The 19,613-nt window shown below is 36.0% G+C and overlaps 1 protein-coding gene across 1 annotated transcript in view; it reads left to right on the top strand.

Annotated features, from left to right (window-relative positions):
• The window catches only part of Abcd1 (ATP binding cassette subfamily D), a 632,582-nt gene that overhangs the window by 274,557 nt on the left and 338,412 nt on the right, over nt 1-19,613 (top strand). The gene's annotated exons all lie outside the window — the stretch shown is intronic.

The following is a 19,613-nucleotide window of genomic DNA, read 5'->3' as shown; positions in this document are numbered from 1 at the left end:
TCTGAATTCACCAAACCACCGAAAAATTGTAGCACGGGAAGGAGCAAGGTCCCCAAATGCCCCCTGCAAACGGTCAAGGCTTTGTGTCTCGTTCAAACCACTTCTGAAATCATAAAGGATCATTGCCCGAAAATGTTCCCTTTCGAGCTCCATTCCTGACAGCCGAATACTGCTCGCATTAACAAACAAGTGAAGGCGATACGGCCACGCCGATAAGTGAGGCGAGTTGAAACTTGCTTCGCTTCTTCGATCTGGATACCACTACCGAACGCAATTGTTGGAATTCAAATACTGTGCCACAACAGTGCGTATCTCTGAACTTTCGTAGTGACCCTCGTATTCATTGTTGCTTATTATATAATTTTAAATTTATATTATGTAACGAACGATAGTTTTACAATAATCAAATTATTAACATTTGCTTTCCATCTATGACTTGAACATTTGCAGCACCATCGAGATCAAAGAGATACCACTTCGAGTCCAAACTTGTTCCCTTCTTGGTACTTAGGCCGATCTTCATCCTCAGTGTCCCTTACAACTATTTAAGATAAAAAATTTCTTCCATAATAGGATTAGAGGGGAATGATTTAAAAATACATGTTGCGTTTCCCCGCTGAATTGCTAAACTAAAAATTAAAAAAAAATTGTTTGCTCCGCGGATCTCCTGTTTTCGCAACCAGCTGTGAACCAATTTGTTTCACTAGATTCTTTGCCTCTTTGCTGAAAACACCAATTGTTTCAACAGCAAAGGGAATGAAAATATGGTCCTCTTTTAAGCACGTACATTTTAAATGTTTTCGTCTGATTGCTATCTCTGCCGCACTTCCAGCTTCCTTAGATGTTGATACGATATGAGAAGCTGCAAAAATATCAACACAAGTGACATCCCATACTATATACATTGCCCATTTTCCCATGGGATTAACGTGATGCCATCTGGTTTTTTTCCCATCCCTTGATAAACCTGATGGTTCTAAAATTGAAGGCACTTCTATGCTGGCCAAAGCACGCTTTAGAATATTATTTAATTCAACGTGTCGGGACACTCTGCTTGCGCTTTTGGAACAGCTCAATGGATGCAAACACTTTTCATCAGGGTGGAAAAGAATCATGATTTTTTTTTAAAAAATCATTTTTGTTGATTTTTTAAAATTTAAATCGATTTTTTGATTTAAATCAAATCTTTCTTCTCGCGTAATACAAGTCACAAACTGAAGATAAAACATTAGGAATTAATATTGAATGTTAATGATGCCATTTAAGTGAAAGTATTGGGCTTGAATTTTGAATTGATTGCCAGTCGTTAACTTATTTCAATCCCAAATACAGAGCAAGGGTTCGGAAAACAACAGTCTTTTTATTTGGGGGGCGGGTCTCGTTTTTTCTGCTTCGCTTTTTTGCTTGGGAAATTTTGGGCTTTTTTCCAAATTCTGCTTTAAATTGATAAAGCAGGTTGTGTTTCGCTTCTCTACAATACAAAAACTCATTTAAGTAGTAGTGGATGCAGATAATAATACAAAACCTCGAAAACAAACATGAATTTCGAAAACATATTTCAAACAATTTTAATTCTTAACACATTTTTATTATGAATCCCAAAAAATTAATCCATGTATATAATAAGTTGCGGTTAAGTTCATATGCATTATAAGCAATATTTTTTATTGTGAATTAAAAATACAAAAACAAGGAAAAACTGTTACATGACATACAGAATTTATTGTACTATGTATGTGAGTTCAAACAAATAACACATCGGGAAGATGATAATATATTTACTGAACAAACGCACAAAACAAATTTAAGTTTCGACGCGTAGCCTTCTCAAAAATAACATGTTCTTCTTTTTGTTCATTACGTATATCAAGTGGCTCAAGTGATACAACGTTGGCTTCGCATTCGGGAGGTCATGGGTTCGATTGACGCTGCCGACCATCCTGACGGGTTTTCCAGTGTTTCCCTCAGTCCTACCAGATAAATACCGGGATAGTACCTACTTAAACAGGCCCTGGCCGATACCTTTCCAAATCCTTTCCTTGTTAGATATCCAGTATAAAATAGCATCTGAGCTGCAACTGGTGATTGTTAAATAAATAAATATCATTCCCTCGTCAATCTGTTATAGCCTGTAAGTTTATTATGTGAGACTTCCGAGACTTTCATATACATTCGTACTAGAGTAACAATGAAAAATAATCCTCGTTTTATTACAATTCAAGGCATTACTTTAAAAGACTGAAAAAAATGCAATCTTTGTATGGGACGCTCAAAAATCACCTAATTTGTTAATGCACCTCTTGCTTCCGCCTTTGCTACCCCTACAGAAACTTCTTTGAAATTGAACAGAAATGTTGAAAATGTATTTTCTATTCAGATATTACATACGTAATAATCTGTTACCACCTATCAGGTGCTTGGGACCTGCAAAATCGGTGAAGTCCCAAATTCTGTAATGCACTGACTTCCTTAATCTTGTTTAGAGTCAGGAAAGTACTGAATTTTCTGTTCATGGATCATATGCGTAATACTGTTCATCTGAGCGTTTGGTTTCCAAGGCCCTTGAATATATAACCAACATCACGGTTTACCCAGTCCTGAAGATTTCTGAATTTTTAACAAGAATATAACATGTCATTACTGAACTTTCCCTTTAAAAAAGAAAAAAGAAAAGAAAGAAAAAGGAAAAAGAAAAGAAAAAAAGGAAAAACTACGAAATACATTTAAGTCAAGCACAACAAACATGAGTGAGTGGTTAGCTTTTCCGCTTCTATTGGGAAATCCGGGATTCAGTCCCGCATTTGACCATTCCGACAAAAGTTTTTAATTCCATCTGTGAATGTAGAGATAGTGCGTGTACTGTGATTCCTGACTGATTTCATTTCTTATGTTTTAAATTGTTGTTATTACTAATTACCAGCACTGATGGATTTGCGAAAGGGGTTAGGGTGGGGGTGTCTTTCGGACTGAAGTCTCTTCTCCGAAATTACGGAATTTTTAAAACAAACAAAATTTAGTTATGTTTTTACTCATAAACTTCAAGGTCCCCTCAAATGAAAATCAGGTTACAAAAAATAACCATTAATAAGAAAAAAACTCTCCCAAAACACTTTTCTAAATCCGTACTAAAATGGTATTCAAGGTTGCATCCGGAAGATTATTGCTACATCATTACACAGCTACAGTATAACAGAAATGTGGAAGTGTGCTCTGACGGATATATTGAAAAATATAAATTTTAACTATGTGCTAGAAACTAGAGTACTAAGCTCTAAGAAATGAAACACGAATAACTAAAACTGAAATGATCTAAAGAAGAAAAAAATGTCGATAACTCAGAACTTAAAATAAAGTTATATAGCCTCTAAACTTGCTCTCAAATACTACGTACTTAATGTTTAATTCATAAAACATGGGCTCCATCCATCATGATGGTGAATTCTAGAGGGATATATGGCATGAAAATGAAAAAAGCCAAAATTTCCGTTTTCCCCTAAAAAGCCGGCTTTTATGTGAAAAAAAATCAAAAAAGCCTGCTGTTTTGCATCTCTAATCGCAATGTTTCTTAAGCACTAAGGAAAAAGTACAGCGACGTTTATCAACATACTTTTACAACAAAAGTTACTCATATTTGGCAGGAGGCATACCTTAAAAAAAAAAAAAAAACTGGAACTAGCTTGCGGCACGAAATACATATAAAATATACAAATTTCGTCTAAAGTTAAAAATTTAAAAAAGATTTAAGTTTCTGAGAGGAAATCGGACCCCTTTAATAAATACGCCCCTACTATCTGGGAACAAACAAACAGACGCGCACACAAAAGAATTTTCGTCTTAAATGTCCATGCTGATTTTCTCGTTGGAATAGTTAACAATTTAAAAACCTTATGTTACGAAGATAAGAAAGCAGAATTCCTCCGTTACCCGTTTAAAACGGGATTTTCCCTAATCATCCTCTGCATGAAACACTCGTTTTCATACTGTGTTGTACATACATTTGCATCTTACTGTATTATGATTATCTTCCATAATTGAAATAACACAACATAGGCTGGATTTTACTTATTTCCACTTTAATTTATTTCGGAATTTGATTTAAATCAACAAGTTTTATTTAAAAAATCAAGTGATTTAAATCGTGATTTAAATCAGACTGATTTAAATCAATCCACCCTGCTTTTCATTGACCTGCTCCCGACAAATGCATGTAAATTTTTTACACATGTTCATGCCAAGGCGTAGAGCAATAGAAAGACGAAAAGAATTGTTACCCATGAGAGTTCCAATATTCCTCGATGGAATTGATTGCAACCATGCGCCAGATTCTTTTTCTTGTAATGCCTTAAAGCGAGCTATATCAAATACATTATCCAAGACTAACTCTTGTTCAATAATTGATTTTATTATTATTTTGTCCCAACTTTTCTGTATCTCCAATGTGGATGGTATGTCATTTCCAAATAAGAACTTCCATACGTCAGTTACCTCTGTCAAATGATAAATGACCACATCATCAACAGGAGTGCTAAGAATGTTGGAGATGAGTGGTTTCACCCCATAACAAGAGGAAACAAAAGCTGGAAGACTGAGGTCGGAGACTCTGCGGATGTTCAAACCTCCTATACGAATTGGAAGACTAGCTTGTGTCCATTGTATTTCATTCATGGATGTATTTACGATAGACTGTAATGCTTTTTTCAGGCAGGCATCCATTTGGAGAAGTAGAGATGGCATATACCATGTTGGAATAGTTCGAAGAAAATATTGTAACTGTGGTATACCCATGCAATTTTTTAGAAGGAAATATGCCAAGTGAAATGGTAAAATTTTTAAACGTTCAATAACATTTTTAAACGGATTTAGGTGCTCATTAAAAGCTATTTCCTATCCTGTTTCATGCAGTAGAGCACCTAAAAGAAATAACTGGTTCGCATTAACTGTTCGAATACCGGGAAGAAGCTGTTGATATTGTGATACAATAGAGGGATCCACTTGTCCAGATGTGAAAAACAGTTCACATTTAGAGGGATTAACTTCTAAACCAATGCGTTTAGATTCCGCTAATAAAATATTCACATCCTGAAAAACGGATTGTGGGGACCCACCCAAAGTACCATCATCCAGATAAAATAAGTTTAGTTCAGATAATAATTTGCGAACTATAGGATGGATTGATAAGCTGAAAAGCATTGGGCCAGCGGGATCCAATTGTTGGCAATCGACCTGGATAAGATTTTTTTCTCTCCAGAAAACAGCATTGATGGACAAGCAGAACTTTGCCAGAAAAAGGGATAGGTGGCAGGGAGCTGTTGCTTTATTTTACTTAACATGATATCACGTTCCACTGTATTAAAGGCATTTTTATAGTCTATTTTGAGAATGACGTGCTGTGAATTTTCATGGTTCTTGATAAAAGTTCGAGTTAAATTGATAATTGCTTCACACCCTCTTTTCTTTGCGAACCCTTGTTGGTTGGGCTGGAAATAGGAGGAGCATTGCTGATAAACACTGGAGCATGCGAGCTTAGAGGCCAATCTTCTTAAGGTGCAACCTACAGCTAATAGACGAATTCCGCCTTCTTCCTTACGGAGTGCACAAAATGTGGCTCCAAAGAAATATTTTGGTATATCTTGAGGCACTCTTCCTCCCAGAATAAGATTAATTAACCTCGTTAGGTTATCCAATAATATTTCAGCTGCTTCCCCTACCGATTTGGATAACATATCCTTTAGATGTTGTGGAGATAAGCCATTAATGCCTGGAGCTGAACCACTGGGAAAACTGTAGATAGCTCTCGAAACCATCTTAGCATCCACCGTTAAAACAGGGTCACTTTCTAAAGGAGGATCTGGAAACGAGAGTTTTCTAGATGGCATGGGATATTTGTTGGTGAGAAGCTTATAGATCTCCTCGTTCACTGGGGCCAATGTGTCATCTGAGCTTAGCAATCGAATTGCGCCTTTTGTGTCAAAATCCGAAGTTTTCGCTGCCACTCCTTTGTTGTTATTTTTATATAAGGATATATAAGGATGAAGTAAGACTTAAAAGAAAAAATAACGCGATATATAAACATGAAAAGAAACAGGACATGATATAAATTGGGAAGGTGTACAAGGTTTAGAAAAAGAGAATAGAACATTCATAAGAAAGTGGAAAGAAGCGAGATGGATTAAGAGAGAAAAAAGAGAAAGAATAATGAATTGAAGAAATGGACTTTAAATTAATGAATTATCGGATAGGTTGTTAGAAAGAATTGAAGAATAAAAATTCACGGAAATTAGGAAATAAATTGATATTTGGGAATAAGAAGAAAAGAAAGAGAAAAATGATAATTATAGTGATTATATATAAATATATTACGCCAAGTTAACTTGGTGGTGGACAAACACCATGTGAGTGGATTTTCTCGGGGCTCTCCCGTTTCTTCCCACTTTCTTCATTCCACCATTTCATTCATCTCTCATTCATCTTTAACCTAACCGGCATAACAGTGGGACGTAAAACTCAAAAATTTCATTATATATATAATATAGACTTTTTGAAACATCTTAAAAACCTTGGGGGGAGGTATGAAAAATTGACCTATTAGCCTTCTCCTCCTACTACATGGTAGTGAAACAGATATTTTCTCCAAAATCCGGTGTTGCCAAGAAATTCTAGCTAGCTGACAATTCTCGACCAGAGGAGTGCCCGAGTGCGTATTCCTCTCTCTCACTTGAGAATGGTTTTGGCGAAAAAGAAAAAAATGTAGCGTGGAAACTCCGAATGGTTTGTGTTGTTTTGTTATTTGACACCTTGAGTGGAAAAATCTTCCTTCTTCCTTTGGAGAGGAACAAATTTCGAACTGGACGGCAGCTCTCGGCGAAAATAGGGGGTGAGCAAAAGCTGATCTTCTCCGTCACATGAATAATTTATGGAATGTCTCAAATGTTTTGGCGAAGAAAAAAGTAGTCTGGAAACTCCGAGTGCTTGATGTTGCTTTGTTATTTGACACTTTCAACCTGCTTTCAACAGAATATTTCTTTTTCCATTGAGAAGGAATGATCTATATATGCAGGCAAGTTCCAAGTTGGTCAGTGTTTGTTTATTTCCCCCTTCTCTATATAGAAAGAAAAAACCCACATGTGTAAGCCATTAATCACAATGTATTGGGGACCAAAGCTATGGCAACGTCGTTGAACGTAAGTTAAGTCACAATGTCGCTAGTAAGAGGATATGATTGTTCGGACAGTTCCGATTACCACCCACTAAGGTTTTTAAGATTCTGCCAGTTTTATATATATATTTAAATGAAACGGTAAATTATAATAATATCGTATTGTTACATAATATAAATTTGAAATTATATAATAAGCAACAATGAATATCACAGGGCTCATAGCGAGTCACTTGTTGAACTAAAAGTTACTTTTTTTTTCAAAGTTGTTACTAAAAGTTAACGTTTTTGGGAGGTAACGTGACTTTTTCGTGTGATTTATGTTTTGGATTGGCAGTCTTCTAAGAAAAATGTAAAAATAAATGGAAAAAAGGCAGAAACTTGTTACTCATTACGCTTCTGAAAGCTTCAGTACTTGCTGCCACATGTGAAACAGTCAGTTTTATTCTCACTTCAGCTTTTATTCTTGCTGCCACATGTGAAACAGTCAGTTTTATTCTCACTTCAGCTTTTATTCTTTCTAAAGCACAGTGGATGGTTGGTGGATGCTTAAGCTCTCAGGGTGGGGTTGAGAACCTTTCTGTGTCTATTCTTTCTTCTATCATAATAGTCTTTTAGTTTTCTCTCGTAATAGTTAACGCTCCGGTCAACGTTGTGTGTGTGTGTGTGTGGTTCATCATGTTCGTTTTGTGTTATGCTTCTTGTATGTTCTTAGTAGTAGGTGATGAATTTGAATATTGCATGGCTTTGAGAACTCTCAGTAATAAGTTAAATATAAAGTCTGGAATGAAGAAATTCGGAAATAGGCGAGAACTGGTTCCACTTACTCAGGAGCTTCTTTTATCTGCTAAGTCTCCTTACCGTAACTACAAAACATACTTCGAAAACCTAAGAAAGGAGGAAGCTCAAAAAGAAGTAGTAAAGAAGAAAAGATAAAACAACAAAGAGAGAGGTGATTGATAAATTGACAAAGGAAAAATGGGGCATCATGAGATTTTCGTCACATTTTCGTGTGCTTTTAGTCACTTCTTCGTGTGCTTTAGGTCACTTTTCAACTATTTACAAGAGACCAGACCACTATGAGTCCTGATATCAACAATTTAATATTATGTCGTCTCTATTACCAACATTAATATGAACATACATATTAACATCTGAGGAAGAAAACGTTACGTTATAGAAACTGTTACGAAATAATTTATTTTTAATAAAGAAATGCGTACTCTGGTCAAAAAAATATTTGTTGTTTAAATGACAATTCCAGAGTGAACATGGAGGAAGTTATACACAATTTACGAGTGCGTTCCATGGACTAAAGAAAACGACAGTATGCGCGAAGATATTATGGTGTAAGAATATTGTTAATATGTAAAGTAGTTCGATAATAGCACTCAGTTCTCAGAAAACTCACTGACATGATTATCATCATAAATTTGTGCGTCCTTATGTTGAATTCAAAAGCAAGATATTCCAAGTCACACCCCGATTTACTTGAAACTTCTGTAGTTAATAAAGGAATCAAAAGTAGGATATACGTGTGTATATATATATATATATATATATATATATATATATATATACCGGGTGCACCATTTATAAAGTCCCACCTTTATAACAGAGGAACCAAGAGAGAGAGAGAGAGAGAGAGAGAAGCGAAACTTTGCACAAAGAAACTACAGGAAGGAGAACATCTATGCGTATATTGGGTACCATCACCAGGTGAACAGTGTTGCCAACCCAATATAAAGTTATGATTTTTTTAATGGAATCACCTAAATTTAATTTCATAATTTGAATCAGGAATAAAAACAAAGACGAAAGAGATGACACTCGCAGATCAGTGTTGCATACTTTTTGAAAAATAACGTTAAACATGTGTCAAATTTAAACGCCTTTAACACACACAAGGGATGAAGTAGGAACTATTTATGCACATTAAATTAAATACTGGGTAGAACTCTTCAAAATGACTTCAAGTTTAGAAGGATCAGTAAAACAGTGTTGCCACAACAGAAGAGAGAAAAGTTGAGTTTGGAAATAGTGCAATAACTTGGAAAAGGTCCCTAGTACAGTATGGTTTAAAATTCATGGAGCAAATCATTATGTTATAAGGAGTATTGTCGCGTTTATTTGAGATCGATAAGTCAAGTACTTATCGAGATATTCGGTACTCTGTAAAAGGTGAGAATTTTGTGCTGTACAAGATGGTAACGCTGTTTCAAAATTCCCTTTTTTCCCTCTGCGTTGGAGAAATCGTGAAGAAATGAATAAAACGAAATAAAACATTAATAAATGGACATAGAATGAAATGAAATTCATTTGAGTTCTTGAAGGGACTAATTAAACGTAATGTGGATATAAATTATTCTTGAGTTAGTAATACGAATTCACATTTCAACAAGATGGTAGAAATACGTTTACGAAAGTTACCTAATAGCTATTTCGTGCGATGAATATACTTATTCTCGTGCAATTTTAGGAGAGTAATATCGAAACAATTCATTATTATCTGTAAATATTACCGACTTTTTACCATTTCTTTTTTAAACACGAATGAATGAAATAAGTAACTTTTTTTATGCAATTGAAGCAATACAAAAGATGGTTTCCAAGCACAATTTCTTTGGCTGTGTTGTAGCTGGTGGGTGTAGGCAAGTGGTGTAACCAAGATAATTACCCACTTCCTTCGTTTGCTAACATACGTCTAAGGGGATCATTCGGAAGCAATGTTCAAGAAATTGTACAATCCGCGGCAAAAAACCTGCAACATGAGGATGTAAGTTTATTGTGAAACTACACCTAACAGCACAGGGAATGAACATCACGTCTAAGTGGAACAAATCACGCCAGGATAAACCTCTGCCTCCTCCCGTGCACACTTATTTTGGAGCAAAAGACTTCGTCATTTCACAATAAACTTATATGCTCATCTTGCAGGTTTTTTTGCCGCGGATTGTACATAAAAGAAGTGCAAAAAGTCACTATAACTGCTATGCCAATGATCACTAACAATATGGTAAACATTGCTTTGCGTTGACGCAATCTATAACGGAATAGTTCCCCAAGTCTTTCGCATTACCCATCAGTTCAAAAAACAAATTTCTTTGTGTAGTATATTTAGTACATATGAACTCTCACTTAGCAACTTAAAATTTTAAAGTCATTGGCCCTAACAATATTTTTTATTTATTATTATTTTGCTACCATATTATAAATCTCGGGGCCGCGGTGGCTCAGTGGTAGAGTATTCACCATTGGTGCTTGGGGTCCCGGGTTCGATCCCAGCCCCCACCAAGTGAACTTTGTGGTGGACAAACACCGTGTGCGTGGGTTTTCTCGGGGTTCTCCCGTTTCTTCCCACTTTCTTCATTCCACCATTTCATTCATTATTCATCATCATCGTCTCCTTTAGCCTAACCGGCATAATCCTGGGACGTAAAACTCACAGATTTCATATTACAAATCTCTGCAAAGGTTAGCTGTATGAGTTGTACCCTATATGCACCACTGAAATAGGAATTTTTCTGTAAATACATAATTATATGTACCATAAAATTCGTGTATTTTTTAAATTTCTACTTTGCCGCCAGCTTGTCATACTGCATGTTATCTTCTGTATTTGTCAGCTCATTTATTGAATGTGTAGTTACATTTCATCGAATAAGTTTGAAACGCGCTACTGCCTTTCATGTGAAGCTCGACATAATGTTTTAAGCACATTTTTAGGAATATTTGTCGTTCAGGTTTACTTTTGCCGCACCACTCGGAATAATTTTTCAAAAGCTACAATTCTTTCACTAATTTGTTCTTATTGTTTACTAAATGATTTGTGCTGGCCGACATGAAAACATTTCAAATTGCATAGTTAAATTTCAAAACGACTATCATAATCAATTGTTGAAAAATTAAAATTCTTCTAGGATTTCCGTGTAAATACTGCGCCCGGATGTATGCATAAAACAAGAAACAAGAAACAACCTGTGCTAGTAGGCCACTAAAAAGCACGAATGCTATCTAACCGAGTCACGGCAGGGGGTGCGTCCGAAGGGAGAAGATGCGTCAGCGATGCAATATATGCAAAAATTAGAATAGTGAAAACGAGTGGATTTTGGCAGATATGAGTTTCAATAATACTTGTCACGGCTTCATACTTGTAGCGTTCCACTTGTAAACATAAAATACAACTTCTGTACACTGTGCACATATACAGCACCGGTAGAAAATAGTTTCTAATACAACCATCATTTATATGCACTCTTATTTTATCCGTAGTAAAGTACTCGTAAGGATTTTACACTAGTAACCTACACTTGTAAAATAAAACACAGGTGTATTACTTTGTATTTAACTCTATCGCTTGCAGAAATTTGTTCTTTATATATGTGTCTTTTCATACGAAGTACGGAATTTTTCCTGTAAATCTTTCAAAATTTGGTGCACCAAAAGTAAACCAGAACCATATTTATTATAAATTCAAAGGTAAATAAATTGAGCGGAATGCAAGTAGTAAGACTGACTGACAATGTGCTGTACACAGGCTCACGCACAACAATACGTGATATGTTTTACTGATGGAGTTCACTAAAATTTTACTTAGGTGTTTTATTTTTCTTTCTTTTTGTCCTTGAACATAAAATATGTGTTAGGATAGGTAGGTTGGCTTTGGTTAGCTTAGCAAAGTATACATTTGGTAAACTCGTTCTATGATACTTCACCAAACGTAAAAATATGTTAATTGTGCATTAATATCATAAAAATCGCAGGTTCAAGTTTTCTCTTACATACGCACCAGCTGGGTCGTAATTAATGAATGTCTTAAAATGGTTTATACTGCTTCATTCTGCAGTGGATTGTGTTACGAAATGTAAAGTTTGGCTTTTTTGCTGTACTTGGTAGCCCTATACAATTATAATTATATATTTTATTATTTGCGTTCGTTTGCGATCTGCAAATTTTGCAAACATTATTACGAAATTAGATTCATATACTGTTATTTGTTATGATACCAATAGTTTCTAATGTTTGCATTTAGTGTTTATATGTGCCGTTACGTACAATATTATGTCCTAGCAACTGTTCGGAATATTTTTTCCAATATATTGTACGATAGTCATTTCAAAAGTTCTGCACACTGAAAGTTATTATGGAATTTTGGACAAAATATCTTTACAGGCCTTCAATACTTGTTTACGACAGCTTCTCAATATTTTGTAAATTCTGTATTCTGGATGGGACACCTTCATTGTTGAGATGTTTGATCACCCGGGTCACCTCACTTAAAGCTTCGTCAATCGATTCAAAACATTTTCCACAGAGTGGTCATTTTAATTTGGGGAACAAATCTAGTGGGCTCAAATCAGGACTATATTGGGAAGAGAAGTATTTCCCATCCATACTTGTTAAGTGTCACCTTACTTGTAGAGCAGTATGCTGCCTTGCATAATCTTTCAGAATGAGGACACCAGCTGCAAGCATATCAGGATTTCTTTCACGAATTTTCGAGCGCAAAAAATTTTGCAGAAACAGCTTGTAGTATACGCCTGGTACAGACGTCCCATGTGATACACTATTGTAGCCATCTCTCCATTTGTATCATACGCGAAGATCATTGTGAGTTAAACCTTTGATTGTTGCCGGCGGAATTTCTTCGGGAGTGAAGAGTCTGAACTGTTTTATTGTGACCACTGAAACTTCAGTTCTGGTTCAAACTGTCGTATCCAGGTTTCATCAATTGCAACAGTTCTTCGTAAAAACTTATTTCCTTTTATTTGTTAACGTTGAAGCAATTTTTCTGCGATTCTTTTACGACATACTTTCTGCTCTTTACTCAGATCATGCGGAAGCCATCTCATCTTTATCTTCAGATTCTAAGTAATGATTCTGTAAACTGAAGTGACAGACATTTTGGCTTCATATGCAATTTTCTTACATGTTTTCGTCGATCCTCTCTCAAAATGTCATTCACAATAATCTCAGAAGTGCAGCCTGTCGCAGTTGAAGGCTTTCACTTCTTGGGGTGCACGCAGTGCTTACACGACCTTCACGAAAACGAGCTGAGCACCGTAATACAGTGCTATGATCCATTACACTATTTCCACAAACCTCCCGCAAAGCATTGTAAATTTCAGTTGGATTCTTTCCACATAGGATTTTGATTTTGCTATAGGAACGCTTATCATGTGTAATCCAACCTCAGTCGGGTTCACCACTGAATTTCTCACAACACAGCTACGCAAACCAGAAAACACAGAAACAATCGTGAAGCCAAAACTCTGACCCACAACTAACCTAAAAGTGAACTGGATCAAACCACTCAAACGGTCGTGCATGGGCTATGTACAAGACTTTAAAAATTACCCTCGTACTTATACCTGGACCCAGGTACGTACGCAGGAATTTATTTCGGGAAGTGTCTAAAGCGTTCTGAGGGGTCCAAATACAATTTGAGGCTAAATTATATGAAAATTTCTAAAATTGCCCCTAAAAGTAGACTATATTTACAAAAAGTATAGTTTTGTAAATATAGTTTTATATTTACAAATTTCAAATATTTATATTTATATTTACAAATTTATTTTATAGTTTCGTTTTATTGTTTTTTCTAACATATTCAGGAGAAAGAAATTAAATTAAATAAATAAATATTTATGATCAAGAAACAATTATTCGTGACATGCATTATAAAAATCATGAAACACAAAAATATTATTTCCTTATTTTAAGTGTTTGCTTTAGTTCGGCAGGTCACAGAATATAACTTCTGTCACAGATTACTACTTTAACATTCGTCCAACGCAGAGGGAAAAAAGGGAATTTCGAAACAGCGTTACCATCTTGTACAGCACAAATTTCTCACCTTTTACAGAGTACCGAATATCTCGATAAGTACTTGACTTATCGATCTCAAATAAACGCGACAATACACTTTATAACATAATGATTTGCCCCATGAATTTTAAACCATACTGTACCAGGGACCTTTTCCAAGTTATTGCACTATTTCCAAACTCAACTTTTCTCTCTTCTGTTGTGGCAACACTGTTTTACTGATCCTTCTAAACTTGAAGTCATTTTGAAGAGTTCTACCCAGTATTTAATTTAATGTGCATAAATAGTTCCTACTTCATCCCTTGTGTGTGTTAAAGGCGTTTAAATTTGACACATGTTTAACGTTATTTTTCAAAAAGTATGCAACACTGATCTGCGAGTGTCATCTCTTTCGTCTGTTTTCATTCCTGATTCGAATTATGAAATTAAATTTAGGTGATTCCATTAAAAAAATCATAACTTTATATTGGGTTGGCAACACTGTTCACCTGGTGATGGTACCCAATATACGGATAGATGTCCTCCTTCCTGTAGTTTCTTTGTGCAAAGTTTCGCTTCTCTCTCTCTCTCTCTTGGTTCCTCTGTTATAAAGGTGGGACATTATAAATGGTGCACCCGGTGTATATATATATATATATATATATATATATATATCGGCCAACGTGGGGAATGAAGGGAGAAAGCACCCTCCTAATGTGCGAACATAGGGCAATATGACACACTTTAGCAACGTCATAATTATTAATTCATATTGAGAATTTGCTTGAAATTCCTGGAGTGAATAAAGGAATCAAAAATAGGACATACGTGATTTTTTTTATCGGCCTACGTAGGGGATGAAGGGCGTAAATATCCCTCTAAAGTGCGAACATGGAGCAATATGAAGTCTTTTAACAAGGTCATAACTAGCAACGCACAATGGGGATTTGCTTGAAACTCCTGGAATGAATAAAGGAATTAAAAGTGGGAGCAACATGTTTGTTTATATCGGCCAGCGTATGGGATGGAGGAGATAAACACCCCTATAAATTGCGAACACTGGGCAATATGACACCATGTAGGAAGGCCATAACAAGCAACGTATTCTGTCGATTCGCTAGACGCTTTTAAAATCCGTAGAGGAAAAAAAACAATAAGGGGAAAACATCGTAATAGTAGTCGATACATCTGGCAAATGGCGAGTCAGTTACGAATATTGTCATCATCATCTCCATGCAATGTGAGAAGTGCTATGAATTCCTGTTGCTGTGGAGAGATTTAAGGAAAACATTAGATTGATCTTTTGTAAATATTGGCCAAAGTAAGAGAGAGGATTTTAATTCGTTACTGCAGTTTGAATTGTTGTTTATACCTGTTTTATAAAGCAATGTCTTGAGTGTTTAGAGCATGATTACATCACACGATACTAGAAATTAAATTATAATTGCAAAGAATTCATAACACAATTGGACACTGGATTTAATTTGTTTTATCCTTGATAAGCGTGTTGCAAGTGGAGTGTTATCTCGTATTAATAAAAATACAATCTCACCAGAGTAAAGCGTACTTCAGAGCTATACGTTCAAGTACAAGTGTGGCGGTAAGTTATCAGTGAACAATAGTCAATGTGTTAATCGTATGCCTTGTGTCCTATATATCATTGATGACGTGCACTGAACGGTATATATATATATGCTCAATAAGGCATGCTTATCATTATTTTAGTGGGCCGTAATAAGTCATAAAGCTATAAGGCCTTATTCAAAATGTATGTAAATCCACTAAAAGTCATTCGTCTACTAGCACCTATTTTGCTATTGTCGACATTCGAGAACCACCTCCAAACAGGGCAGAGACTACCTCGGGGAATTGGTCAATGATGCAGCTGGTAGAGCCACGCGAATTTACAACGAAGACGTTACTGTACATTTTTGTTTGGATGAGTATGTCATGGAGTCAAGTGCCATCACCGACTCTGGAGAAGTAGATGAAGATTACGGGGAATATGTGCGGAGGAGAGCATCGGGGACCTGCGCTGATATGAGTGGCGAGTCTGTGGACTTGGAATACAAGAGGAAAGCAGTTGAATTATGGAAGAGTGGAAAACGAAAGAGATTGTCGTTACAGTCCGTTGTGCGATACCACAAGAGAGTAACCTCCTGAAAACATTCGCACCGTTGGGAAAAGCAAGTCTCTTCAGATGGAACGTGCGAAGACAAATTGCGTGAGGTGTCGCTCGCCGTGCTTCAGAACTTTCAAACCACCGTCGGTGCACATTTACCGCGGCATGACGTAGATCTGCAGTGGTGGGCTCTCCATTCAAGTCAGAAGCATAATTTCGCTTCATTTACGGCCCCAAAAACATAGTTGTGGGTATTTAAATTGGCGCACAATATTGTTTTACGTAAAGTGACCAAACTTATAGCTAATTTTCAACATTAGCCGATGTATATCTCTAACGGCGTAACTAGTTATGGTCTTCGTAACAGGTGTATTGCTTATGTTCGCAGATTAGGCTGGTGTTTACCCCTTGATTCCTCACGTTAGCCTATATAAAAAACGCATTTGTTCTGCTTTTGATTCCTTTATTCACTCCATGACTTTTAGGTAAATTCGCATTGTGCGTTCCTAGTTATTAGGGTTGCCAGACGTCCCGGTTTTCAATGAAATAATTTACTGTCCCGAAAATGGCTTTCGGGACGCCTGTTTGTCTCGGTTCTCGTTCTTCAGATTGAAAAAAATTCATCCTGCAAGAACTAGTCTCTCAACTAAAAACGAAAGATTTTTGAAAGATTTGTGTAGCTAATTAATTTTACTAAACAAACAAGAAGCAACTTGAAAATCACATCCATTCTTTTGTCCTATGGGTTGTTTAACTTCCAGACGGGGAAAAAAAAGAGGATTTTAGAAAATATTCGAGAGTGGGCATAAGGTTATGACAATAATTTCCTGAATAATGATATTCTTTGGTTACAATATAGTGACAGTGTTACCATATTATATCTTGGATGATTTTGCCTACTCCGAACATGTTGCTTTAAACTTCCATTCTACTACATCAGACATTTCGTATAAGACGTGCTTGAAAGAGATGCCGACTCCTGATTTTAAATTTCCACTTTCATTATTATTTTCAAGCAGGACTTACAGCGACAAAGTCTATTGTTAGCTTCAGTACTTTTCTTTTGAAAATCACATTAACTGCGCCTGTATATATGTTACGACCTAGTGAAAAAAGAGTTCAAGAAGTTTGTGAACATTACTGTAGCAAAGGGAGGGGAATTTAGAATACCTCAATAATAAAATAATATTTTTTGCAGTCCCCTCGTGTCTAAGTGGTTAGTGTACGCGCCTTTGGCGTGGGACACCCGCGTTCCATTCCCAGAGGGAGCTCATGTTGTTCGGATTCCCTGTAAATCAGTAGGTCCACGTCTCATATAACCTGGGCTCTAAAAGGGACGCTAAACTCAAAATCAGATAAATTTTGCCAGTAGAAACTTACACTAGTGGAAAAATATTGGTAATAGGAAAACCCGTGTTGTTGCGAAGGAGTATTTTAAGCTCTTGCTCGCTATATTAGGATCTGTTAAATACAACAAATTGGAATTTGGAATAAGGGACACCACGCAGCTCTTCTTATGTTACTTTTTTACATTATTTATACATCCATTGTGGGGCTACATTATATTAACTGTATATAGAATGAACTGGAAAATTGTGAGTAGTAATCTAGAAAAGAAAGGTAATTAATTGATTCTAACCCTCACCTTATACATAGCCTGGGATTGGTATCCCGGTTTTTCGTTCACAAAATCTGGCAACCCTACTACTTATGTCCTTGCTAAAAGGTGTTATATTGCCCTATGTTCGCACTTTAGGGGGATGTTTACCCCTTCATCCCTCACGTTGGTCGATATAAAGAAAATACGTTCCTTTATTCACTACAGGAGTTTCAAGGAAATCGCAGTGTCACTTGGAAAACCTTGCTTGTCAGTAATAAAAATTTAGTTTGTTTTATTTGTGGAGATGTTTTTTCAACTGTTAATTTCCTCGGGCTTCCCCCTAAACGCATAACTATTGAATCTATAACGAACTTGCATACAAGAAATTAGCGCTGTACTATCAAATGACTGTGTTTTTATATTGTTCATTTTTTTCTTATGAATGAATAAAATTCGCTTCGCAAGGTCAGTCGATGACTTAGACGTGAGAATATCTATTAGTTTATTATCTGAGGCTGCAAACAATGTCAATGATATTGCAAATTAGTACCCTACAACTTTGTAGATATTCAAGTATATTCAAATAATTGGTAATAAATAAATAAATAAATAAATAGCTTCCTTTTTAAATAAACTTTAAATTGTTACTTTTCTTATTCTTTGTGTTATGAGCAACGTCGTATACAATTGAAAAAGATGCACCGAATCTTTCGCTAAGCCGTTTCCCTAGTGAGCGGCGCAGACCTTTTCCCCTGTACCGACCTGTGACGGACAAATATGGTGGTCATTGTTTTAAGCGCACGAATAGCAGACCGGAATTCAATCGCAAATTTCGGCTAGTTAGAATCATCGTATGCACGAAAGAAAGTGATCTCCGTATTGATGTGTTGAAAGAGTTGTAATATGATATATTTCGTATTTGACACTACATAATAAGAGCGCATTTAAAGAAGGTAGCTATGGATGTGAAATCAATCAATCTGTTTATCTATTTATGTATATACTGGTTAGCTTTCAACACTTTGGTGCGAATGTAAGAATAGGATACAATAGAAGCAAGAAATTAGCTCTTATCATTGTTTTATCATACCACAAGCCTGTCACCACTTACAGCAGCACCAGTTGGCTTATTCGTTAAAGTGTGTGTGCAGGTGCTGTAGTGTTAATTAAAATTAAGCTCAGAGTACACATAATGTGACATAAATTTAAGGGGAATGATGGCTAAACTACTGTCCTAGGATTTATAATACGGAGATCAAGATCCAGATTACATTAAAAGAATAATCAACAATTACAAGAGATAACAAACAAGATGATAAATGGGGTGGAAACGGGTAAGAAGAAAGAAAGGATATACATAACTGAACATAGGTCATAAGAATACAGCACAGTACGGGTTTCGAAGCGATGATCGTCCAGGTGTCTTGCTATTTCATATTCAGGCTCTGCAAACAACAACAACTTGACCCGTTGAGTTCTCATTCATAGCATAAAACTGGTATTCTTGGGTGAAGGAGACGGGGAGGGAGCAGAAATTGCATCGTTGTTTGGCATTTTTGGGAAGATTTTCTTAGTTTTTTGTGGTCACGTGATTTTTTGGCGGAAGGGGTGTTGGTGTGGCCGTGTGGAAGAGTTCTTATTGAAATTTTGGAGAAGGGGGTCAGTGGCCGAGGAGTCAAAATATGGGCTTTTAACAGGGTTTATTGGGTAAGATCATTGACTTTATTGATGAAATTGAAGAAAATGGCTTCTGTTTGATTGAGGGTGTGACATCAGCATAGATTAGGAAGTAATTACTTGGTCGAGTACGCACTCCTTCATTACTTGTACGTAGTGTTGAGTGAGAAGTATGTGCATTCGTTTGTTTATTTAGAATAAAAGGTATATATGTAAGATAAGTAAGTATACGTTATTATAAAATGGAAAAT

This window comes from Thermobia domestica, chromosome 5 (assembly GCF_964235325.1).
Source record: "Thermobia domestica chromosome 5, izTheDome1.hap1.1, whole genome shotgun sequence".
NCBI lineage: Eukaryota > Metazoa > Arthropoda > Insecta > Zygentoma > Lepismatidae > Thermobia > Thermobia domestica.
The sequence above is the reverse complement of the archived record's forward strand: the minus strand, read 5'-3'. Positions and strand labels throughout refer to the sequence as shown.